The sequence below is a fragment of the Bacillus rossius genome, chromosome 1 (assembly GCF_032445375.1).
Source record: "Bacillus rossius redtenbacheri isolate Brsri chromosome 1, Brsri_v3, whole genome shotgun sequence".
NCBI classification, from domain to species: Eukaryota; Metazoa; Arthropoda; class Insecta; order Phasmatodea; family Bacillidae; genus Bacillus; species Bacillus rossius.
In genome coordinates, this window is record NC_086330.1 from 365,870,697 (window position 1) to 365,886,491 (window position 15,795).

The 15,795-nt window shown below is 39.7% G+C and overlaps 1 protein-coding gene across 10 annotated transcripts in view; it reads right to left on the bottom strand.

The window, feature by feature from the left end:
• Positions 1-15,795, bottom strand: part of LOC134528383 (RNA-binding protein fusilli) — a 326,528-nt gene that overhangs the window by 56,999 nt on the left and 253,734 nt on the right. The gene's annotated exons all lie outside the window — the stretch shown is intronic.

A 15,795-nucleotide genomic window follows, 5' to 3' on the forward strand; every position in this document is an offset into this window, starting at 1 on the left:
CTAATCCAAAGTGTTGGACGCTTCAAAATTCAAATATGGCGCCATTTTGCTGCCATTAACTCAAGCGATCCTGGTGGCCACCAGGAAAGACTCAGTGGTTCATCTGGTGGTACCGGCGTCATCGGACGTCCGGCTATCGTTTTTTGACTTTCATGTTATCTGGTAAGTTTCAGTACGAAACTATATATATATATATATATATATATATATATATATATATATATATTCACTATCTCTCTCTATTCCCCTTTCGACCTGCGTGCCATCATACTGTCATAAAATACTTACCGTTAAGTACTACTACTGGTACTACTGGTAAACACTACTTGCGCACCACCTTAAATTTTGCTTTAAAGATTTGGTTTTATCGAAATTTCACCTAGACAGTGAGCGACCTCCCTCGTGTTTCAAAGGTCACGTGTGAAAAATTTCAGCGCAATCGGATGAATGGTTTAGGAACGCACAAGGGACTAATGTATATGTATGTGATTACATAAGATATATAAAATAGCAGCATATGACTGTATTCGTGCAAGCAGTATTTCTTCACCCAGTGCAAGTCAGTCAGCTAGAGTAACAACCAGACCAACTTGGGGTGTCCGCAGACTCTAGTTGCGTCCAGCCTCATGTCCACTCTGCCTCGCGCCGCAAGACGCAAGGGAATCCTCCTTTTCACAGACGAGAGAGCCAAACGCCCGATCATGCATCTTCTGTTTTTTTTTTTTTTTGTTCATTGTAAATAAATATGGCGGTGTTGATAAAAGGGTACTAATGGTCAATTAGGTTAGGTTAGGTTAGCTACATTATAAATACTTTAAAACATTGTGGACGGTTGATTTGGTTAGGATAGCTACATAAAAGATACGGAAAAAAGCATGAACTTCGGGTTTTGGCTCTCTCGTCTGTGAGAAAAAGGCTTCCCCAGGACGCAATGCCTCCGCGCCAGGTTGGCCAACGTGTCGCTAAAACTAACACATGTCGGCCCTCGTGTGTCTCGTCAGCGAGTATCATTTGGTGGATTTGTTAGTAACTGATACACGGGCCAAAACTTTTTTTTTTTATTGATTTATTTTTGTGTCTGCTAAAACGCAGAAAATATAGTTGTATAATTTGATGACATTTAGCACGGTAATATACATCGGAGAATTTTCCACCCCGGTAAATTTCCCGCTGGAAACGGCCCCACCTTACAGAAGGACGCAACTGCATCACTGGCCCGGAGTCTTCAAGAACGCCATGGCATGTCGGCAGCTGAGCCAGGCCCTCCGAATGCATCCATCACCACGTGACAGAAACTTCCGGAGACTTGTCTCGTGCACTCATAAGCCATGGGAGCTACTAGTTTTTACTGCGCTAGATGTAGTATTCAAGCATGATTATTTAACTTCTGAGCCAACATTTTATAGGGTTATTGTTTGTTCCATGTATTTACATTGCGGATACTATCATAAATATATATATTATATATATAGAAGTTTTGATAATTGTATTTCAAGTTTCAGTACGAAAATTTCAATTTTTATAAAACAGAGATCAAGTTTATATGTTACAAAATATATTCAGAAATACATTTGATCTAAAAGTTAAAATTTTTGTATCTTCATATAGATCTAACAGCAAAGATTTTTACACGAGCATGCATCAAATATTACCTTTATATATATTATGGCCTCTGTAATTAGGACATTTGGGAAGGAAACCACAACAAAATAGGTATTATAATTATCAGTTTTAAGCTTGACTGAACGAAACAATAAATTTCCTAAATTTTAGACTTAATAAGTTGAGGAATGGCGTCATAAAATTAAAGCAATCTGCAGCAATAAATGTCGCTGTTTGCAGCACGAGTGTGACTATCTACATCGAACCCTTGGATGTAGGCGTAGGTGCTTCTAACCAGAGACAGGAGCCTTGGATGTAGGCGTAGGTGCTTCTAACCAGAGACAGAAGCCTTGGATGTAGGCGTAGGTGCTTCTAACCAGAGACAGGAGCCTTGGATGTAGGCGTAGGTGCTTCTAACCAGAGACAGAAGCCTTGGATGTAGGCGTAGGTGCTTCTAACCAGAGACAGAAGCAATGTTGCCGCCGCAAGGCTGAGACAGCTCTAGCCTCACCACCCTCCAGTCACCGCCGCAGAATACCGCGCGTGATGACGCAGCGACAGGCAACTGCACGCATCGCATGTGCCGCGACTGACGAAATACACCAGATACTAACACCGGACAGTTCTATACTAACAACAGGGGAAAGTGTGTGAATATTAACCTAGCGGCAAGAGGTCTGACTACACAATATTTCATAGATAAATCTTTAACTTATATATTTTACTATCTGATTTCTTAATTAAATTCTTTATAGGAAATACGAAGTACTGGAGGTTAATCTCCCTCCTTAAATAGTCATAATTTTTAAGTTAGTTTAAATAAGTTATTTTCGTTGACAGATATGTATTAAACAACTATGTTGTTACTGGGCATACCGTCCGCCATCTATCGGACTGACAAAAAACTTTCAAAACAACGCCGGGTTTTCACACAAAATAAACTATCCTCTATTCAGCTTCCCTCTTCTACTGATATGCTCGTTATTGTAAATGCATACTAAATTTATCGTTAATTTTATAAAATTAATAAGTGTTTATTTAATCGTTTATATATTTATGTCGCCCCTAGCATGAACTAAGAACATATATCCGTGTTGCACACAGTTTAAATTAATCGTTTGTATGTAGCCATGTATTAACATTCATTAACTAAATAAAATAATAGGTTTTACTACAATCCTAAAAAAAAAAACCAGTAATTCGGGGTGTTGGAAATTCCACATAGTTTATGAAATGATGTACAAAAAAAAATTAGTAGTACATGTCAAAGGGTACACACAAACTATTAGTTTAAAACTGTATAAATACTGTTGACATAAAAATGGGCTTTTAAATTTCTAAAAGCTATTAAATATTGCAGTTTATAAACAATTAACGATAGCTATTTTACGGATTTACAGATGTAGGTATTCAAAACAACGAGCAAGAACTCGGAATGATGGAAGCCACTGGTTCTTGCGCGCGGGAGGACCGCCGAGTGGCGGGAAGCCTAAGATTCACTCGTCCTTCTGGACATACCCGAATACTCACGTTGGCAAGCCTTCTTTTCACAGACGAGAGAGAGAGAAACCCGAAGATCCCCGAAGTTCATGCTCGCTTTTTTTTTCCGTACCACAACAGGTGTATTTATTTGGGGGAAACCGTTTACATGATTTCACAGTATATTTAATGTAGCTATCCTAACCAATGATTTAATTGATCTAATGTTCAACAAACTCTGCTCATTAATACTTATTTTAATTGTTTAACATAATATCCATTATTAGAAATTTGTAATATAACTTTAATGCTAGCTAATGTATATATTGTACATATATCAGAAATAATGTGTGTAATCATATACCTACATGCATTTCATAAATTTTGTAACCATGTTGACAAGCCCTATATTCAGAGAGCCACTGCTCATCAACTGAGTCTATTGGGTGCTAAGAAAATAAATAAATAAATAAACCAAATCAACCGTCCACGATGTTTTAAAGTATTTATCATGTAGCTAACCTAACCTAATTGACCATTATTATCCTTTTATCAACACCGCCATATTTACCTATTTACAATGAACAAAAAAAAACCGAAGATGCACACTCGGGGGTTTGGCTCTCTCATCTGTTGAAAGAAGGCTTGCCAACGTGAGTATTCGGGTATGTCCAGAAGGACGAGTGAATCGTAGGCTTCCCGCCGTGGGACTAGGGCGAGGCACTCACCTGACCCGCCACATCGCCGAGTCCCGACACGACTGCCTGGCCTCGGCGCGTCCTCCCCCCCTCCCCACCCAGGTGCTCCACGGTCCAAGTCATTATCGCCGCGATAAACTAATTACCCCGCGGCACAGCCGCGCCTTCAGGCCCTGGGTGCGGTGCGGTCCGGCTGGAAGTCTTCCTCCAGTCTGCGGCGTGACATCCACTCTCTAGCGCTGTCCTTGTTCCGGTGTGCTCGGTTGCCAAATGTACGCCATAGAGCGCAAACGTTTCAGACACACTTTACAATGCAATCAGATTTTTTTTTTGACGTGACAACGTCTAATAAATCGACGAACGCCGGCTGCACGCACGAAAAAGTGTCCGTCCTGTTTCGCACATCGTCCCGTTACGCTGTGTCCCTTTACGCTCATTGTACGCTTCCGCCGCATCTATCTCTCTTCCACTCGATTGGAACAACCATCGATTTGATTTTTTCGAGGCACATTAAACTCCAAACACTCCCATTCGTTTCCTACTTTTCCTATCATCGTTCTATCCTTAACAGAATAACACAGATTGGAAGAAGTTAAATAGCAAACATGTATAAAAGTTATACTTAAAATAATCTCTTCGTTAAAGTAATAAACATATTTGAATTAATGAGTGCAAATAAAAGTAAATTTATCAATTAAATTGTAGATTTCATTTCACACCTTCTTTGCATTTATACAAAATAATGATAATTCAATAAAAATGATTAAATTTTATTCATAAAAGTATGCAATCATTTCATCAATGTTTTGTTATGACTGTCACGTTAAACTATCGTCCGTAAACCGACTTTAAAGACAACCATTTTTTTTTAGTGTGCTTAAAAATTTTTATTTTGTAAAGCAATATTTCGAATGAGTAATTCGCAGATACATTTTCTTGTATTTCATAACCAAGAGCACCATATATTAATATTCAATTCTTAATTCTACGGAAACGTAACAAAGACGCCATCTTGGTTTCAACAGTTTGTTATCAAATCTTTTATCATTTAATATTACAACTTTTGGCTCGGTTTGACTGTAGCAAATAATTAATGAAATTCCTTGATAAAAATGAAGACCTGCTTAAAAATAGTTTTTTGCTGTGAAATAATAATTGGTGTTAATAGTTGATAATTTTTCTTTAGAATGTACACAACTGTAATAATGCTGTCTAAATGGACTATTTTGTTGTCTTAAAAAATAAATGTTAAAAGTTAAAAAATTATAAACTTAATATTACCGATGATATAAATTTTAAAAATTACTGAAGCGCCCGGCTTTGCCTTGACTGAACACGGGATGAAGAGCATATTATTTATAGAAATATGATGTAGACAGTAATTTTCTTCTATATTTGTACGTCAAATGTTCAAAGTTACACCAAGGAGAGCCATTAATCTGCTTTAGGGGTAGTAAAGTGGGATTGGGTAGTTTATTTCCAAACTTAAAGTACTCAGGAAAAAGTGGTATTTCTTTAATCAGTTGTTAACAGTAATTTTATTTATTTAAGTCAGGTGCGAAAAATTAAATTAAGTGAAAAATTCACCTTTCAAAAGTGGAACAAGAGGTGGGGTAGTTTTTTGAAAGCTCGATGTATTCAGAAAACTTAAGTCTTAATATAAAAAACATATGTAGGTAGTCATTTTCCTCCTCTTTTAAATGGCAAGTTTGCAAAAATGTATCAATACTTTAAGTGGTCGGGAAGGTTTTTAGAAATCTCATGTAGATAATTTAATGGCGGTAAATTATCAAATAAATGTAGACAGTTATTTTTCTCTTAATGTTAACGCCAATCAAGCAAAATGTCAAAGAAATACCAATAATATGTTTTAAGAGGTGGAAAAGGGTGGACGTGTGATTTTCAAAATATCGTGTGGACAGTGAGTGACCTTCCACTTGTTTTTAAGAACAAGTGTGCAAAATTTCATCGAGCTCAGAGTACGAATTGTGGCCAGAGGGAGCGCGCCATTTCTTCTGCACTGCAACCCAACCGCGAGACAAGAATACATAAGGCGTTGAGCTGATGCGTGTGTTGGCAGAAGAGCAAATGACAGGCCGAGTTAAATTTTGACTGTATGCATTGCACGACAGTAAACTGGACTAGAAAACATGTTTTCACGCTAGCTGGAAGCCACGCACGAATATTAAAAAAAAAAAAAAAAAAAAAAAAAAAAAAAAAAAAACTAGGCCGTGTTTTATTTCCACTGAATATTTCTCGGCAGATGAAGCGAAAATTTAAATGAATGCTGGTGTATCGTCTCGTCGACATCCAGGTCACGAGTCTGGAAGGAACCAGGTTCCCATTGGCTGGGTGGCGCCGACATTGTGAGGCCAGCCGGAGAGCGAGACGACCAAGCGAGAAGCAGTCTATCCTGCGGGAAGCCTAAGATGTACATTTTTTTTTCCCTAACCTAACTAAAACTAAGTGTATTTTGGAGGGGTCCGGGTTAGGGAGGGACCTAGGTGCGTCTCAGGCCGAAGCCTATACGCCTAGTCATGCTGGGATTAGCCATGCAGGGAGAGGGTCGCATGCATCATGTGCTAGGAGGGGATTGGCCAGTCATGGCAGCGATTGGCGCCATGACTAACTCCCCTCACTCTTAAATCTAGACTATAACTAGAGATAGGTTGGGCCCAGGTAAAACCTGCATAGACACAGGGAAAACCCTGGGCACATTCATGCGGGATGCAAATTGGCATGCATTACGTGTAGGAATTTGCAGGAGACAGAGGATGTAAGATGTACATCAAGTTCTGTCCCTGCCCGAACACGCCCGAATATTCACCTTCGGCCAACCTCGGGTTTATTTATATTTCTCTGTTTATTTTAATGTAGCTATACTAACCTAACTAACCGTCCATGGTGTTTTAAAGTGTTTTAATGTAGCTAACCTAACCCGACCACTTTTAATATTTGAATTCATTTTTTCCTGCGCAAAAATAAAACAAATCCCGAGGTAGGGCCGAAGGTGAATGTTCGAGCGTGTTCGGGCAGGGACAGAAATTGATGGACATCTTAGGTCTCTCCTCTCCCTGCCTGCTTCTTGGGCCGCAAACCCTGCCCCACGCATCCACGAGCCGGCGGCAGGCTGGAGACTAACAGTCCAATGTTTTAACGACTTACACAAAGTGCATTAGATACCGTTTAAGTTGACAGCTACTACAAAAACACAAACCACTTAGACTAACAGCCGAGTGTCCTCGTAAAGTTGTTAACAAAATAATTATCGATACAAGATTAGATAGCGTAGGGCCACATGTATCAGTTACCGTTTTGTTTATTACATAACTTAATCTTGCTGTCAAAATCTGAATGTTTTTGCAACTGTCAACAAGTCTTGGTTAACTTGAGCACAGTGAACTTCAAACTCGTGCTCGACAACGGAGTCCTGTCGCTACGCTGTCCGGGCGTCCGTCTGTCACAAGCTTGTGCCGCGTACACAAGCCCCTTAAATATTGCAAAAATTTCCAAAAAAAATGTATAATGCAAGCAGAGCACCCCGCGGTAAAGCGGACATGCAACCTCTGAGAATGGGTTCAAATGCTCCTACCTCAGTTTCCCTAGAAGGCGGCGGATTGAAAGAGGTGATTTCTATTACAACATAGAACCGTGATTTTCTGCATTAAAAATCGGAACAGAATTACTAATAAGGAAATTCCCTCAAATTTTAAATTGTCCGTTCACTAAAGATTATAAATTGGTCAAATAATGCGCAACACGCTTATGAATCTTTCAAAGCTTCTTTAATGGACAGAAAAAAAATCCCCAGTGCAATGAATTCTACTGTAAACAGGAAGTCAGTAAACTAGAAAGTTACGTGTCAAGAGATTTAAATTATACTGGCAAGAACCCAAAGAACGAAGAAAAAGAATGACCACAAATGTGTCAACTTTCTTTATCTGATTAAAATCATTAACTAGTTCAATTACAAGGGGGCAAATTAAGTCTCAAGTTATTTATGCATAAAATATCGGTAATGTTGTGAAATGTGTTGATTTAAATAGCGTGTGTTATCAGCTAGGGTTGCCAACCGTCCCGTATTGTACGGGATTTCCCGTATTCTGTGACTTAGGGCCGGTTTTATGACCCCCGGCTAAAGTCCCGGCTAAAGTCCCGGCTAAAATTTAACCGCAGGCTAGCTCTTATTTCGGTTTTATGACTTCCTGTTAACGTCTACCTTCCAGTTAAAGTTCCGGCTAACCTAGCGGGTGGATGAACCGGCCGCTAGCTGCTTAACCGGAGGCTAAGCAACAGAAAATAAAATGGCGATTTATCAGGCGAGGTTAGTTGTTGATAGTGATGATGACTATTTGAAGAATTCTATTCAATATTTGCAGGATGCAATGCAATAATTTATTACTAAATATAAAATGCTTCGCCGTATTCGTCAAAGTTTTATTAAAAATTACATGACATGAAAGTGTAGTCACGCTTTTCTATTTTCGTCGAGTCGTGTATTATTATTTGACTAATTGATCACGAAGTACATAAACGTATGCTATGTATATAAACTTAAATGTTCCTGCTTAAGAATATGTGTAATGAAGTGAATTGCAAAACGAGGGTTATTATTACCTATAAAATGCGTGTTTTCGTGGAAGTTGTATCTGTGAATTTTTATTCGTAATACAGTGGACATATGCCGGGAATGAAATGCACTTCATACGACTTCAGACGTGGTTATAATTCAATGAATACAATTGAATGTGAAAATAAATGTTACCCAATTATCCCTTCACTATCTTACAAACCTTTAGGTACTTATTATCTACCTGGCACTGGAATTATTCTGTTTCCCGTATCCAAGTTTATCCCTTGATCCTATCGGCATGAACCTTTATATGTTGGTCTTGTTTTACATTAGACTTGCTGTTTTAATTTAGAATGTTGAAAAATCCTGTACATAACTCAAAATACCTAACATATCACGATACAAACAAAATATGTCAGGTCTTGTAAAAATGTATTTATTTCGTAAACATTTTACAATCATAATTATTTTCCCAGTGAATATGTCTAGGATCTCTCGACCTACTAAATTAAAACAGGAAGCATCCTATACTACAAACTAATTCCATCAGGATCGGATTAATTTGGATACGTGATACGAAACTATTAGTACAAAAATGAAACCTACACCAGTGAAATGAAAATCGACAAGTATTTTCCCAAAACAGGGTTTGATTATGAAATAAATTTATGAAAGAAATAAGTGTTCTCTAGCAAAAATGTCATCCGTATTTATTTGTTTGTATAGAATTACTTCGTTAGTTTTGGCTTAATATATAACCTAACAATATCATGAGTTTCAATACAAGAGTAAAGTTGAAAACACACGGTTTTGAATCGTAAATTGTAATTTTATGGTTTAATACAAAGCAGGTTTGACGTCGAAGTAGTTTTTGGTTAATTTAAATATATCTGTTGCAAGATAAAGTTCGCAGCATATTTCTTTACTGCAGCTGTAAACATTCCGAATCACAATACAAACAAACAGCTGACTAACATTCTACCAGAAAAAAAACTGTCTTGCAACAAATGTTACCAAATTCTGGTTTATTTCATTACCAACACACCCATTATTACACCACACGCTTCGTCAGGTCCCGGTTAGCCAACCGCAGGCTAAGTATGGGTCATAATACACCCCTCGTTCGTTAACCGGAGGCTAGCCTAACCTGAAGCTAGCTAACCTGAGGATTTAGCCGGAGGTCATAATATCGGCCCTAAAAGAATTATCCCGTACGTAGGCAGGACGGGACGTGATATTTCCCGTATCTTGTTTAAAGTTCAATTCACACACCTGCATAAAATTGACAAAGTATTTTCCCGCCTGCGCCGCACCACCTGTTATAATTATGTATTGCGACATTGCGAGGCTCCGTTTACTCCGCAGTTCACTGGCCACAAAATTGTTAATGTTGACGCCGACAGGTGGCATCACTCGTCCGCGCTTAGTCTGTTATGTTTATGTTGATATTGTGTTGAGTTGAAAACGGATAAAGTTGAGTAAATCGGGTAAAGTTGAGTTGAAAAAAATGTGCGATTCACCATCGCGAAAAAAGAAACGGTTGTGCGTTTTTTTAGTTCGATGGGAACATAACTATAAGTGGCTAACATGTAGTGATAATAGTTACAAAGCCAAAACAAGTTAAGAGATGAAGTCATGCATGGCCCCCACAAGGGTGGGGCTGGGTAGACCCATGGGTCCAGGGCCCATTTTTTTTTATTTTGAAGATAAATTTCTTTGCTGAGGGGGCTACGATTTTCGAGCGTTAAAATAATTATGTTCCAACGTGGGAATAGTTAGGTACGTGGTGGGGGAACCGGTAGAGGAGGAGAGTGCGTCAGCGGCGACGCCACTCCAACGCATGCTCCCTGTGGTCATTGTTAAGTGAAATAAATTTTATAAATAAAATTTAGTTTCAACTAACTAAATAGTTACAAATTCTACCTGTATTTTCAGGTTAAATTAAATTCTAAAAAGAGTATATGGATAAGAAATAACCACGCAGTTAAATGTAGCGCGTGACTGTAAAATTAGGGGGCCCGTGTCTGATCCTGGGTCCGGGGCCCGTAATAGAATGTGAGAGCCCATGAAGTCAAGTTGTGTTCAAGAAGTAGCAGGTATTAAGGAGCAGAGCGCCCGCCAGACCAGAGACTGAGATCGTTGCAGATCGTTGCAGATCGCTCGCTGGGCGCTGACGTACAGGGAGCAGGAGGGGACGCACCACAACGCCGAAATACCACAACGCCGAACGTACAATAACGCCGAATGCCAAATTGACTACAACGCCGACAGCTAGAAAACTGCTGTGTACCACAACGCCGAAATACATTAACGTCGAAAAATGTGATTGCAGGACTGCCAAAAAGGTTAGGTTAGGTAATGTTAGGTTAGGTTAGGTTGTGGTATTTCGGCGTTAAGATACATTTAAGAAATACACACAAATTCATTCAGTTGTTTTTCATTTTGCTCCTGTGCCTCCCCCCCTCCCCGCAGCAACATTTTTCGGCGTTACTGTATTTCGGCGTTGTGGTACACAGCAGTTTTCTAGCTGTCAGCGTTGCGGTCAGTTTGGCATTCGGCGTTATTGTACGTTCGGCGTTGTGGTATTTCGGCGTTCCGGAGCAGGACACGGACCTACGGGCGCGCACCAGGAGCATGGCGGAGCTCGGGCGTCGCTGGACTGCGACACTTGCGGCTAACAAACCCGCGGTTGAAAAAAATCACCCGACTTTTCCACGTTCGGAAGGGGAAAAAAAAAATAATTACGACTGCTGATACTATTCAGTCGTCAGGAACTATCGAGAAATTCCAATTCTAAATCGTGACTCGTTGGGCAACACCACACTTCACCGTTGCAGTAGGCAACTACGAATCATTTTATCGCACTGCTTTCAACGGCACTGAAGTCAATGCGCGCCGCACTTATGAGCAAGAAGTGAGAATAAAACTTTATGTTAACACTTAATACAGATCGGGAAGGGGGGAAGAAAGGATGTGCGCATACATGGAACCCGTACAAATCAAAATTATCCCTGGTATAACTTCAATTTTTTTTTCATTAACCTCGTAGTTAAAAATAGTCATTAAAACTATTCCATGACAACCGAAGAAATTCCTTGATTTTCCCCCGTTGCTGGAAATTCCCTGACTTTCCCAGATTTCCCCCCGCGCGCGGCCGTCGCCGGAGAAGCCTTTGCCTGGGTCGGCCGGGTCCAGGACAGACACGAGTGCCAACAGTAGAGGAGACGCAGCTAGTCTGGACATGAGTGTCGCTAGAGCTCTGTGTCTCCGGGGGCAGTCGGCGGACGGCAGTTCAGGCGCGGGGTCGCGTGACGCGCCGTCAGCGCATCGGACACGACCGCTCCGTCCAGGGTGGGGGGGGGAGGCGCAGGGGGGAAGCAGAAAACTGCATGCTACGTGCTTCTGCAACCCCCTACGAGCTCAGCAAAAAAAAAACTGTGCGCCCCCCCCCCCCCCCCCCTTCCTCTAACCAATGTACTTATTGTCGCAGACCCGCAGGCGAGCGTTTACACAACCGCCCACGTCGTCGCCATTGTCCTGAAAACATCCTCCCGCCGATTGCGACACTGGCCGCGATCACGCCCCGGCTCGCCTGTGCTGTTGGCAGCGCTGTCTCCCAGGGCCGCCAACCTGCGGGGCTCGAGTAGCTCGGTCTCGCGTCCCGCGCCGGTTTTCCTTGTCGGAGTCACTATTATTTAAGGGGGGTGCCTCCCATCTCAGGTCATGATTTTATATTTATATTAATCACTGATTGACGTTTTTGGACTTATTTCAATTGTTCAACTTTCACGAAATAAAAAAAATACATATAGCGCATAGTTTTTGCATAATTAGCTGCCAAAGTTACATTTTTAAATTTTTTGGATTGTACAAATAAGTAGAATTTTATTTATTGCAGCATTGAAACTTTCCAGGTTTAACTACAAAGCCACTGGCTACTTCAAGAAATGGTTTCAATTCCTATGATCACAAAAGCTCATTTCATGTTTCTTGGCTGTCAAAATCGTAACAAAATTTGAAACTTTTTGAATGCCAAGTAAAATTAATAGCGCGACAACATATTTAATTCGTCGGACAGGTACCCTGCATAGTTTTTTTTTTATAAAAATAATGATTAATAAACTCTATGAAGTGTCATAGGAAAAAAAATAGATTTAGTTTTAAGCTTTGGTTACTCTGTTCGTGACCTTGGCGGCTTACGGAGGCTTGGTTTTAGGAGTCTTACGCAGTTTTAAAAAATTTGGCTTTTTGCAAAGGCAAATTTATATGAGGCATTCCAAATTTCGAATTTTTGAATTTTAGGAATAAAACGGTAAGTTTTCCCTTAAAACGGGAATTTTTCCCTCGAAATAGGGAAATGTCTAGGAATTTAGAGTCATTGAGTCATTTTTGATGAATTTTGAATGATTTTGAGTCCAAGACGGCCGAATCCTTACGAATGGCAAGCCGCCGCCACCACCAAAATCTTAGTCGTATAAGAACAAAATTTGTGCCCGAAGAAACTATTTTACACTACTAACATCATTAGGTGCTAGGTTTAACAAAAATTAGCCTTTAACTTGCCAGAAAACTATTAAGTAAATACGTATTAAATTCATAAAAACACGTTACAAACAATTTTAATAATAAGTTATATTCTACAAATTAGTTAAAAATAATGTGAGAAAAAACACGAAATTATGGAAGAATAATAATTTAGGACCCCAAAACCCTGTAAGATCCATTTACACCCGTCTGTTGGCGACGCCGTAGTCCGACGGTCGAAGCGTCCGCCTACGCGCTGGGGCACAGCGCGGATGTGCGTGCCGTGACGAGACCAGTGCAGTTATTATAGTTCACTTGTGCGATAGTTCGAGCCCAGGTGGAGACCAGAGCGGAACCCGCGCAGCAGAACTCTTGTGAGCGCCGTGGCTCTCCTATTGGGGCATCGCGCTCACGGGAAGCCTTCTTTCCACAGACGAGAGAGCCAAACGCCCGATCGTGCATCTTCGGTTTTTTTTTCTCCCCTTTGTTCATTGTAAATAAATATAGCGGTGTTGATAAAAGGAAAGACCATAAACAAGGCAACGGTATTTATTTGTAATTGTCTTTAGAGGAAAATACCTAATTGAAGAAACGTACTTCGTGGATTTGTATATTTTTCATTCCGTATAAAATCTAGGAAGTCTTTGCCTTCCACAAATATTCTCGGGACGCCCCATATTCCGTGAATGTTTATTTTGGACAACTCATGATAACTAATGGTCAATTAGGTTAGGTTAGCTACATTATAAATACTTTAAAACATTGTGGACGGTTGATTTGGTTAGGATAGCTACATTATAGACACTGTGAAATCGTGTAAACGGTTTCCTAGCCCTAGCCTGGATAGCTACATATTAAAAAGTTATTTGCTAAGCAACCATAAAATGATTTTATAGTATTTTTAATGTAGCTATACTTACCTAATATAACCAACCATCCACAATGTTTTAAAGTATTTATAATGTAGCTAACATATCCTAATCGACCGCAAAATTTAATGCCACACCGGTTTATACAATGAGATAGAACGGAAAAAAAAAAAAAGCTTCGAGGAACTTCGGGTGAGGCTCTCTCGTCTGTGAAATGAAGGCTTCCCTGTTGGCATCACACGTATATTCTGCACACCACCCTTAATTATTAAGTTTTCATCTTTGAATAATCTTGGCTCCACGATGGCCGAATCCTTACGAATGGCAAACCGCCACTACCAAAATATTAAGTCCCATAAAAATAACATTGTGTCCGAAGTAACTATTTTTTTTATTGTTTATGCTATTCTTTTTCTTGTTCTAAGACTATTAAATTATGTCTATTGACAGTTTGTTAGAGTTAAGTCATTCTTACAAAAAACCAATTCAATGCAGTGGTCTGTCAATAAGGCATTCTATTAAATTCCGTGCTTTGCTAAAACACAGTTAAAAATTTTAATACTAAATTATATAAAAATATATTTTTGCCAAAATATGTTGAAACCAAGATGGCGAATTTGTTATGCCTCCTTAGAAGAAAAAAATAATATCAGTCTATGCTCTTTAGTAAATAAAACAAAAAAAATTCTCTCCAAAATTCTCATTCACTTTTTCCTTTTAGAAAATAATGTTTCAGATACATTAAAAACAATATAATTACATTATAAAGTTGTGCCTGAAACCTTTGTACTTTTATGCCGCATATCTGGCAACAGAGCACACCGAAACAAGGACAGTGCATTGTAAATTAAATATCACACCGCAAACTACGGATAAGACACGCTATAGACATCACACTCACTTTACACTTTTAGTTACCATCACTACAATCTGTAATCACCCCTCAACACGTATTCTTTTACAAATCGGCACTAACCTAGCGGGGTGTTGCAAGGCAATGGACACGTTCCTGGAGAGATACAGCAACCAAATGACACCATTTTGGATTTTGGTTTCTATAGCTTTGAGGCCATAACAAAAATCTTATCATTTGGGTTTCGAAATTTTGCTTCGTTACTGCGTGGTATATAGTTTCATAGAGGCATTAGTCTACAGAGTGGGTGTCTGTTCTGAAGTTGAAGTCAAGACACACAACTGTATTTATTCTAGCTATTTTCCACTCCGCGCCACTAGATGTCACTAGAGCAACTGGTCTCCTGCACTAGTAACACATTTTACAAAGACGTAGTGTCACTCCACGCCACCAGGTTCGCCGACATCACTTGTCTCGCGGTATTTTCTTCCAAGTTTCCAGTTTTTTTAATTACAATACTTGGTGACACCCGTGGTTGGAAAGTCAAAACAATATTTATTGTAAACTTATTAACAAATATAATAATATTACCTACTGAAAAGCTAAAAGGGATTGCTGCACTAAAACTACAACATTGTGAACGTACGAAAGCATCTTGCAAGATGGAAGATTTTGAGACTACACTCATTCTGTTAAACTGCTCTATAGCGTCTAACGTCAAATCCGACCCACGGAAAGTAGATTTTGCTGTTCCTCGACACTTGAAAACCGAACTTTACCTAGACTACAGATTTGCCAAGGATGATTTTATTCACACATAAACGCGTGCTGAATTCTCTGGTTACCAGCGACAGGATTCCATGAGGCGGGCGGAGAAAACAACAGATCACCAGCTGCAAAAGCACAGATCTGAAAAACTGGTGAACTAACGTGCAGTTATTTGAGACTCGTGACCTGCAGGCCTTCCGTGGAATAGCGTGTGCGAGATGAGCCACGAGTCGAACAAATGAGTCACGCATAGATTTCCTTCATTAAAACGTTCAGATAACTGAATCTTTGAACAAGTTACTTCCGAATTCCTGTCTTTTTTTTTTGTATAAACGCACGTATGAAAACAATTTAAGTGTTTTTGACGTGATAACGTCTTATAATTCGATGAACGCCGGCTGCACGCACGAATAAGTGTCACGATCCGCC